Source organism: Acinonyx jubatus, chromosome E3, assembly GCF_027475565.1.
Source record: "Acinonyx jubatus isolate Ajub_Pintada_27869175 chromosome E3, VMU_Ajub_asm_v1.0, whole genome shotgun sequence".
NCBI classification, from domain to species: Eukaryota; Metazoa; Chordata; class Mammalia; order Carnivora; family Felidae; genus Acinonyx; species Acinonyx jubatus.
Window position 1 is genome coordinate 33,414,221 of NC_069398.1, and position 7,369 is coordinate 33,421,589.

A 7,369-nucleotide genomic window follows, 5' to 3' on the forward strand; every position below is an offset into this window, starting at 1 on the left:
CCGTTGCAAATTCTACCAAGAAATACACCAAAGGCCCCGGTGCATGTTCTTTCGAAGGAGGAAGCCCCAGCCATTACTGTGATTGCTTTTCTGTATGCCAGGGTGAGCAGCCGGGACGAGGGATTTCTTTAATTTTATGACTTTCACAACGTACCCAATGCCAAGGCCTCTGGGCAGACACACAAAGGACATCCAGAAAGGAATTAATAATGGTACGGCCTCCCTTAGGTGGCCAGTGATCCTCCCCACGTCAATCAGACGCAAGTACTGAATTAACAGCTAGGTCCTGCCGTACCCTGCAGGCTCAGAACAGCTGGAAAGGGGTCTATTGGGAGGTCTCAGAAACTTGGGTCCTGGCACTCAGTATTATGATGCTGCAACAGGAAAAGGGTCATCCTTACAGTAACTGCCCTCTAAACATAAAAACTTAAGAGGTAAAGGTCAGCCCTTTAAATCGCCAGTCAGTTGATCTCAGCTGCCTGCCTCGCAAGAGGACACTCTGAAATCAAAATGCTAAAATGCAGAGATCTACAAAGACATCACCAAATATAATTAAAGAATGATTATAATATGAACAGTGGTTTTTAACTTTGGATGCACATTAGAATCTCCTCGGGAGTTTTTTGTTTTTTTTTAAATGCTGTTTCCCAGGCTATACCCCAGGCCAATTAAATCTTGAGAGTCTGGGCGTGAGGCCCAGGTATCAGTATTTTTCTCAAGTTTCTCCTGAGATTTCTATGTGAGGCTGAGGTTGGGAACCCCAGGAAGGAGCTGAAGGATATCACACACAGTTAGGTGAAATTAGCAATCTCCCCTAAAATATGTTGACTTTCAACTGTAATTAATGGAACTCTCTTGCATAAAGCAAGAAATTACTGTGATTTAGTGATTTCATTATTTAACATTCCTCTTTTAATTTTTACTTGATTTTATTTTTATGTGCATGAGTGGGGAAGGGGCAGAAAGAGGAGAGAGAGAGAGAGAGAAAATCTCAAGCAGGCTCTGAACTGTGACAGCGCAGAGCCCCACGTGGGGTTCGAGCTCACAAATCGTGAGATCGTGACCTGAGCCGAAATCAAGAGTCGGTCAGTCACCTAACCGACTGAGCCACCCAGGTGCCCCATAAGTATTCATTTTTTTAGAAGCTAAACAGCATATTTTCAACTGTCAATTCACCCTTTGGTACAGTTTACCTAATTTGTTATATAATTTTTTTTTATTATTTTTTTAACATGAAATTTATTGTCAAATTGGTTTCCATACAACACCCAGTGCTCATCCCAACAGGTGCCCTCCTCAATGCCCATCACCCACTTTCCCCTCCCTCCCACCCCCCATCAACCTTCAGTTTATTTTCAGTTTTTAAGAGTCTCTTATGGTTTGGCTCTCTCCCTCTCTTTTTTCCCTACCCCTCCCCCATGGGTTTCTGTTAAGTTTCTCAGGATCCACATAAGAGCGAAAACATATGGTATCTGTCTTTCTCTGTATGACTTACTTTACTTAGCATAACACTCTCCAGTTCCATCCACGTTGCTACAAAAGGCCATATTTCATTGTTTCTCATTGCCACGTAGCATTCCATTGTGTTTGTTCCACAGACTTTGATTTTCCAGTTATTCCACATCTGCCCCAATGTATTCTGTCTACAGCATTATCCATTTACATTTCGATCAAAGGACATGGGAACAAAAAAGGGGGTAAAAAGTCTAAATCAATCTATTCTTAACTTCACACCATGCGTGTTCCTCGTTCAAATCCACTGAACTGCAATTCTGACCTGGGAGCACCTGTAACAGGTGATGAAACTAGACGGGTACCCCCAAAGCTCTGTGGGCACAGCCTGAAGCCCGCTGTCACAAGCAACGTTTTTCAATTTCAGTTTTCAGTTTTCCAAACCCATGCGTAGGGTACCTCTATCCCTAACATTTGTGATTGTGCTGACGTGAAAACCGACTTTCCACTCGTTACGGCTTTTGCGTCTGTCCTGGCCTAGCACCAAACACCTAGCTGAGGAAGCACACAGTTCTGGTTACATAGAGACTGTGAGGAACACAAATACTGAGTCTGAATAATGCAAAGACCCCATTTATCCACATTTCCGGGTGGCTCGAATAGTATTATTTGTATTTTATTATTGTAAGACATTATTATGCAAGTAATATCACACTGTCTTTGAAACACTGTAGCCACGGAAGCTGACACTAATAATAAATGTAAAAACTGAAGGAAGACACTCAGCCCCGAGAGACAGTGCCGATGAGCAGCGAGTTGGGACACTGACGTCCAAGGACCCACACACCTGTGCCATCAAACCCCTCTGAGTCTCAGTTTCCACAGCCACAATGTGGGGGTAAGAAGGCCTGCCCCCACCAGAGAGACAAGAACCGAATGAGTTGGTATTTGTCTGTACAACCGCCGTTAGCCAGTACTGGTACCAATTAACTTCTGCCCCTCATATATGATTCGGTGTTTCGTGTCAAGAAACTAAAATCCCAAGCGAAAAGGAAGTACCTCTTGTGGTAAATGACAACTTCAACATCATTTTTGACAAGCGGAAGTCATGTGAAAACGCCTATCAAGACAAAGGAGAGCAAATCAAACGCACATTTTGACTCTTTTCTTTCTTTTATTTCGATCTTCCAAAAACAGTAACCCAACGCAGCTCTGCTTCTCTTCTCAAGTTTCTCACATCTAATAAATTACTTTATTCCAGAACACAGCAAGCAGAGACTAAATCAACCCAATACAGATGTTGATAAAACCCGATCAATTTAAAATGAATAATTCAATCAGTGAGGTGTCCAAAAGGTTTCACTAAATCTTTTCAACGTCTTTCTTACGCGTAACATGGAGCTACTGACTGAAGAGATTTTCATCTCCTCCACAATGAATCTGGGAGCGCACCCTCAGGACCCCGAGACTCGGCACCCACCCAGCACATTCATCATTCTCACACAAGTCACAGAAGAAAAACTAAATGCTTTGAGCCAGGCTCTTTTGTAAGTGATTTTCTCAGCCAGGAGCTTCTTCCGTTTGCATGTTCCTTTGTCCTTCGTTTTTATTTCCTAAGCTGCCATAAACTGCAAAACTGTTCAGTATAGACAACAGTCATTAGTATATTACTGAAATAGATTTGTTTCAATCAACACATTAAGTATCTGCAGATTAAAATAAATCCTGCTAAAGGTATGATGCTACTGATCTGACATTATAAACCCTACAGCCAGGCTGTTCACCTAGTCACGCTCTTCCTAAATTAACAGGGATATTTGCCTTCATAAACCTTAAATTTGACCAACAAAACAGATTGTAACAAGTCACTTCATTTCTCTGTAATTCACCTTCTTTTTCTTTAAAAAGTGAAAAACAGAGTGAAGGACTCTTGGGTTCCCAAAAGATTCACCTAGCATCCCTTTAAGTGCTGAACACCCCTGGTATATTTGAAATAAGATTCCAATTACAAAGAATTGATTTACCCATAGCTTTTCAAGAGCAATTCCGTATTGGCACAGACATAGGTTTACTGGATCAATGAGCCGTCCAACACATTTTTATTGAACATTTAGTACATGGAAAGTACTGTGCCAGCTACAGAGAACACAAAAAAGAAGACAGGGTCCCTGCCCTGGAGAAGCTTAGGACTTGGATGTGGAGATCTGACGAACACATGGAAAGCTAGGTAATGACCCAAGAAAGGTCATGGAGCCCTGTGCTGGTTAATTTTATGTGTCAACTGGACTGGGCCAAAGAATGTCCGGATAGCTGGTTAAACATTGTTTCTGGACGTGTCTGTGAGGGTGTTTTGGGAAGAGATTAGCATTTGAAAGGACAGACTCAGTAAAGTAGATGGCCCTTCTCACTGTGGGTGGAGACCAAGCAATCCACTGAGAGTCTGAATAGAACAAAAAGGCAGAGGGAGGGTAGATTGCCTTGCCTCTGACTGATGAGTGGGGACACTGATCTCCTGTCCTCGCTGGTCCTGGTTCTCGGGCCTGCAGACTCTACTGGAATCTCCATCATTGGCCCTTGGGCTCTCAGGCTTTCTAACTACCACACCAAGCTGGGGTCCAGCATGCTTCCTGGGACTTCTCAGCCTCCACAATCATGTAAGCCAGTACTTATAACCAATCTCCCTCTCTCCCTCTGTCTCAGATAGACACACGCTGTGGGTTCTCTCTCTGGAGAGCCCTGATGTCAGCGGCAAATGCTCGAAGTCGCAAACCCTCTAACCGGTGATCCCAGTCCCCTTCCTCCCATACTCTTATACTCCTGTCTTTGGCATCAGTGTGACAGCCACATTCTCAATTTTTCCTCCTTGTGTTAGGACTTAGCTATTGTGTCTGGACCCATAACCAGCCCTCTCAACAAGATCTCACATACCCCCAAGCATCCCTCCCTGACCTACCCCCGGTCCATGCCCACCATGCCCAAACCTCTGCACCGTGCCCACTGCCCTTTCCTCCTCCTCCAGCCCTCAGTTACACCGACTGCTTCTCTGCAGGGCTAGCACACCATTTGGACCCTGGCTGCTTTGGAAACAATCTCTTATGGCGTCCTTATCACAGTGGCTCTCTCACACTCTCCGGCGGGTCACCTCTGCAGAAGTGGCAGTGTCTCTGTCTCCACGGAGTGCTTTCCTCTTGTCTGCACAAACATTAAGAAATCCCCCATGACATCCAGATGACAGTTAAGGTTATTTTGTCCTTGGACAGTGGAATAAAATTGCTTCTCTTGTCCTTTCCTACATCCTGTGGGAGGTCCAGAGCCCTCCTCAATTTTGCTGCTAATCCCCAAAGGCATGTTCTTGGGGTCATATCAGCTGGCCACACTTGCTCAGCTCACAGCTGCTGGCCCCACACCTGGGTTCTTCTGCTGGTCCATGCTGACCCAGAAGAACTTAGCCTTCTTCCCCGCTTTTTTGGCGTGACTTAAATTCTTCCTCTTCACTCCCTCCTGCCGAAGACCCTCAGCTGTGCGTGGCCACACTCAACTGCAAGACAGGACAACTGAGCGGCTCTGCCCTCACCCCTAACAACCGCAGACCTCTCTGCCCCTCTGCTCTCCCAGGCCACTCTGCCCCGGAAATCAATCTCCCCACTTTATAAAACACAACCATTCTGCTCTCTTCTCCCCCCGCCCCCAACCCACCCACTCTGGAGCCACATCTGCCTCCTCAAAAGCTCGCTGGTGCTTCTGCTAAAACAAAGAGCCACAAGCTCTGTCTCCTTTAGCAACACGGGCATGGCAGACGCCCTGAAAATGAGCCCCCCTTGTACTCCCTTTGCCACCAGTCGTGGAAGACAGAAGAGCCACAGACGTACCTCCCCATTGACAAAGCAGCACATCTTTAGAGGCGAGAGTGGCTACCACCCGCTCTGCTTTTAGGTTTTTCTGGTCTCATCTACCCAACCCTTTTCTCATCCCTGACGTACCTTCTAGCTCCCACCCCACCTCCCTCCAGTACCGAACTTCAAATCTTAGCACCCCCAGAGCGACCCCCTGTCCCAGCGGGAACTCGCTAGTGACCATTTGCTGAGTGTCAGCCTCTTCTTTGTGACACCTGCTGCCCCACGTGCTCAGGGCACCACCCCTGTCATCGGTCCTCACTCTCTCCAGAGCTCGTCCACCCAGCCATCGTGCCTACATGTTCCCGCTGCTGGTCTTTTCCTACTCACTGTCAGCACATACAGCCTGAGCCACCACCCACTCCCGGCCGTCTGCAACAGACTCCCCACAAACCTTTCCCTCCGGCTCCTCTACTCCCAGTGCTGATTCACCCCATCAACTCCCTACCAGGCGTCTTTCCTCTCCTTCTTGTTCTCCCGGCACTACTGGGAAGCTGGCCATCCTCAGCGCTCAGTGCCCCAGTCTAGCCCATGTATCCACCAGACGGCTGCCGCCCCAAGTGAGCCCAGGGAGACACCAGCCTCAAAGCCTCAATGGCAAAGGGATTTTGCCTTTGTCCAGGTGTTCCAGAAAGCAGAGCCTGAGGCAAGGACTACACGCTGACACTTACTTTGGCAAGTGTAAGCTAGACAGAAAGATGTGCAGGAACAGACGCTCAAGGTAAGGAAAGACACGAATTAGTGGGTCATCCCATTATGGCCACGGCACAGACTCCGAGATGCGTCATGTCACTTGCCAGACATGTCCAAGCACGTGGGACGTCTCTGAGAAGTTCTCAGAAGCATGCCTGTGTGAGTCCGTGGAAGGAGAAAGGATGGTAAATCTACCAGCCCAGTTCCCTCCCAATTCCCACTGATGGAACTTCACCTCTGGAAGAGCTAACACCCCCAGGAGCTCCAGGTTACACCCTCCAGCCCCACGGGTGCCGCCCTGGTATCACTGTGGATGTGGCATTTCATCCAAGTTCAGAAGTGGAGGGGCACCTAGAGCAGAATTACATCGCAGTGAGGGGCCAGGCGGGGCTGGGGCTCTAAGTTAAACAGGGCAGGAAGTACTGGGCAGGTAGCACCCCAAAAAGGAAGAGGAGGCCGAGGGAACCAAACAAGGCACACCCACTCCAGTTCCAGGGCCAAATACTTCTGAAACAGCACATAATGTATCCCCCTCCAAGAAGTCACAAAGCATAGTATAGGCTCTAAGAAGCCTTATAACAAAGACCTGTTTATTTCCAAAACTTAATTAACCAAGAACCCTTTTTGCTCACGACACTCCAAATGTCTGTAAAAACACATTTTATTTTTAATTTTTATTTACTTCAAGAGAGAGAGTGCACATGAACACAGGATGGGGGGAAGAAAGAAAGGGAGAGACAGAATCCCAAGCAGGCTCCGCATTCTCAGTGAAGAGCCTGACACGGGGCTCGAACCGGATCATGACTGGAGCCAAAATCAAGAGTTGAACTCTAAACCGAATGGGCCGCCCAGGCACCCCAAAACATACTTTGGGAAGACTATTCAAATCAACTTACTGTCCTGGCCGTAGAAACTTTAGAAACTTCTCCCCCCTCAACCATCTTGGTTAGCATTGCTTCCTCTTGGGATGGTGAGGGGCAGGGTGGTATCTGACCCCACACGGGGGTTCCGGCCGTAGGCCGTGGGCATGTAACCTTTACCCCAACAAGGCTGGCCCTCTCACTGCTCCACAGGCCCCAGGCTTCCCTCTGCTGGTAACGCTCCCGCCACCAGAAATGCCTACCACCTTCCGTCTACTGCCGAACTGACATGCTGTCACGGACACAGCCTTCTCTGCGCGGGTTCCTCGGACCCCGCAGGTGGAGGTCTCCCCCCTCGGCCTTCCCCTGCACACCAACCTCTCAGAGGGCACTTAGGACTCTGCCTTTTATTACTGATCTTTTTTTCCTTTTCAAAATTTAGAGGCCAAAAAGCCGGAGGTGAATATGTTA

At 47.6% G+C, this 7,369-nt stretch overlaps 1 protein-coding gene across 1 annotated transcript in view; it reads right to left on the reverse strand.

Moving 5' to 3' along the window:
* Positions 1-4,331, reverse strand: part of SDK1 (sidekick cell adhesion molecule 1) — a 553,308-nt gene extending 548,977 nt beyond the window's left edge. The window contains exon 1 of the mRNA XM_053213474.1: positions 1,496-4,331. The gene's annotated coding sequence lies outside the window, so the exon portion shown is untranslated. The remainder of the gene's footprint in view (positions 1-1,495) is intronic.
* Between the last annotated feature and the right edge of the window lie 3,038 nt (positions 4,332-7,369).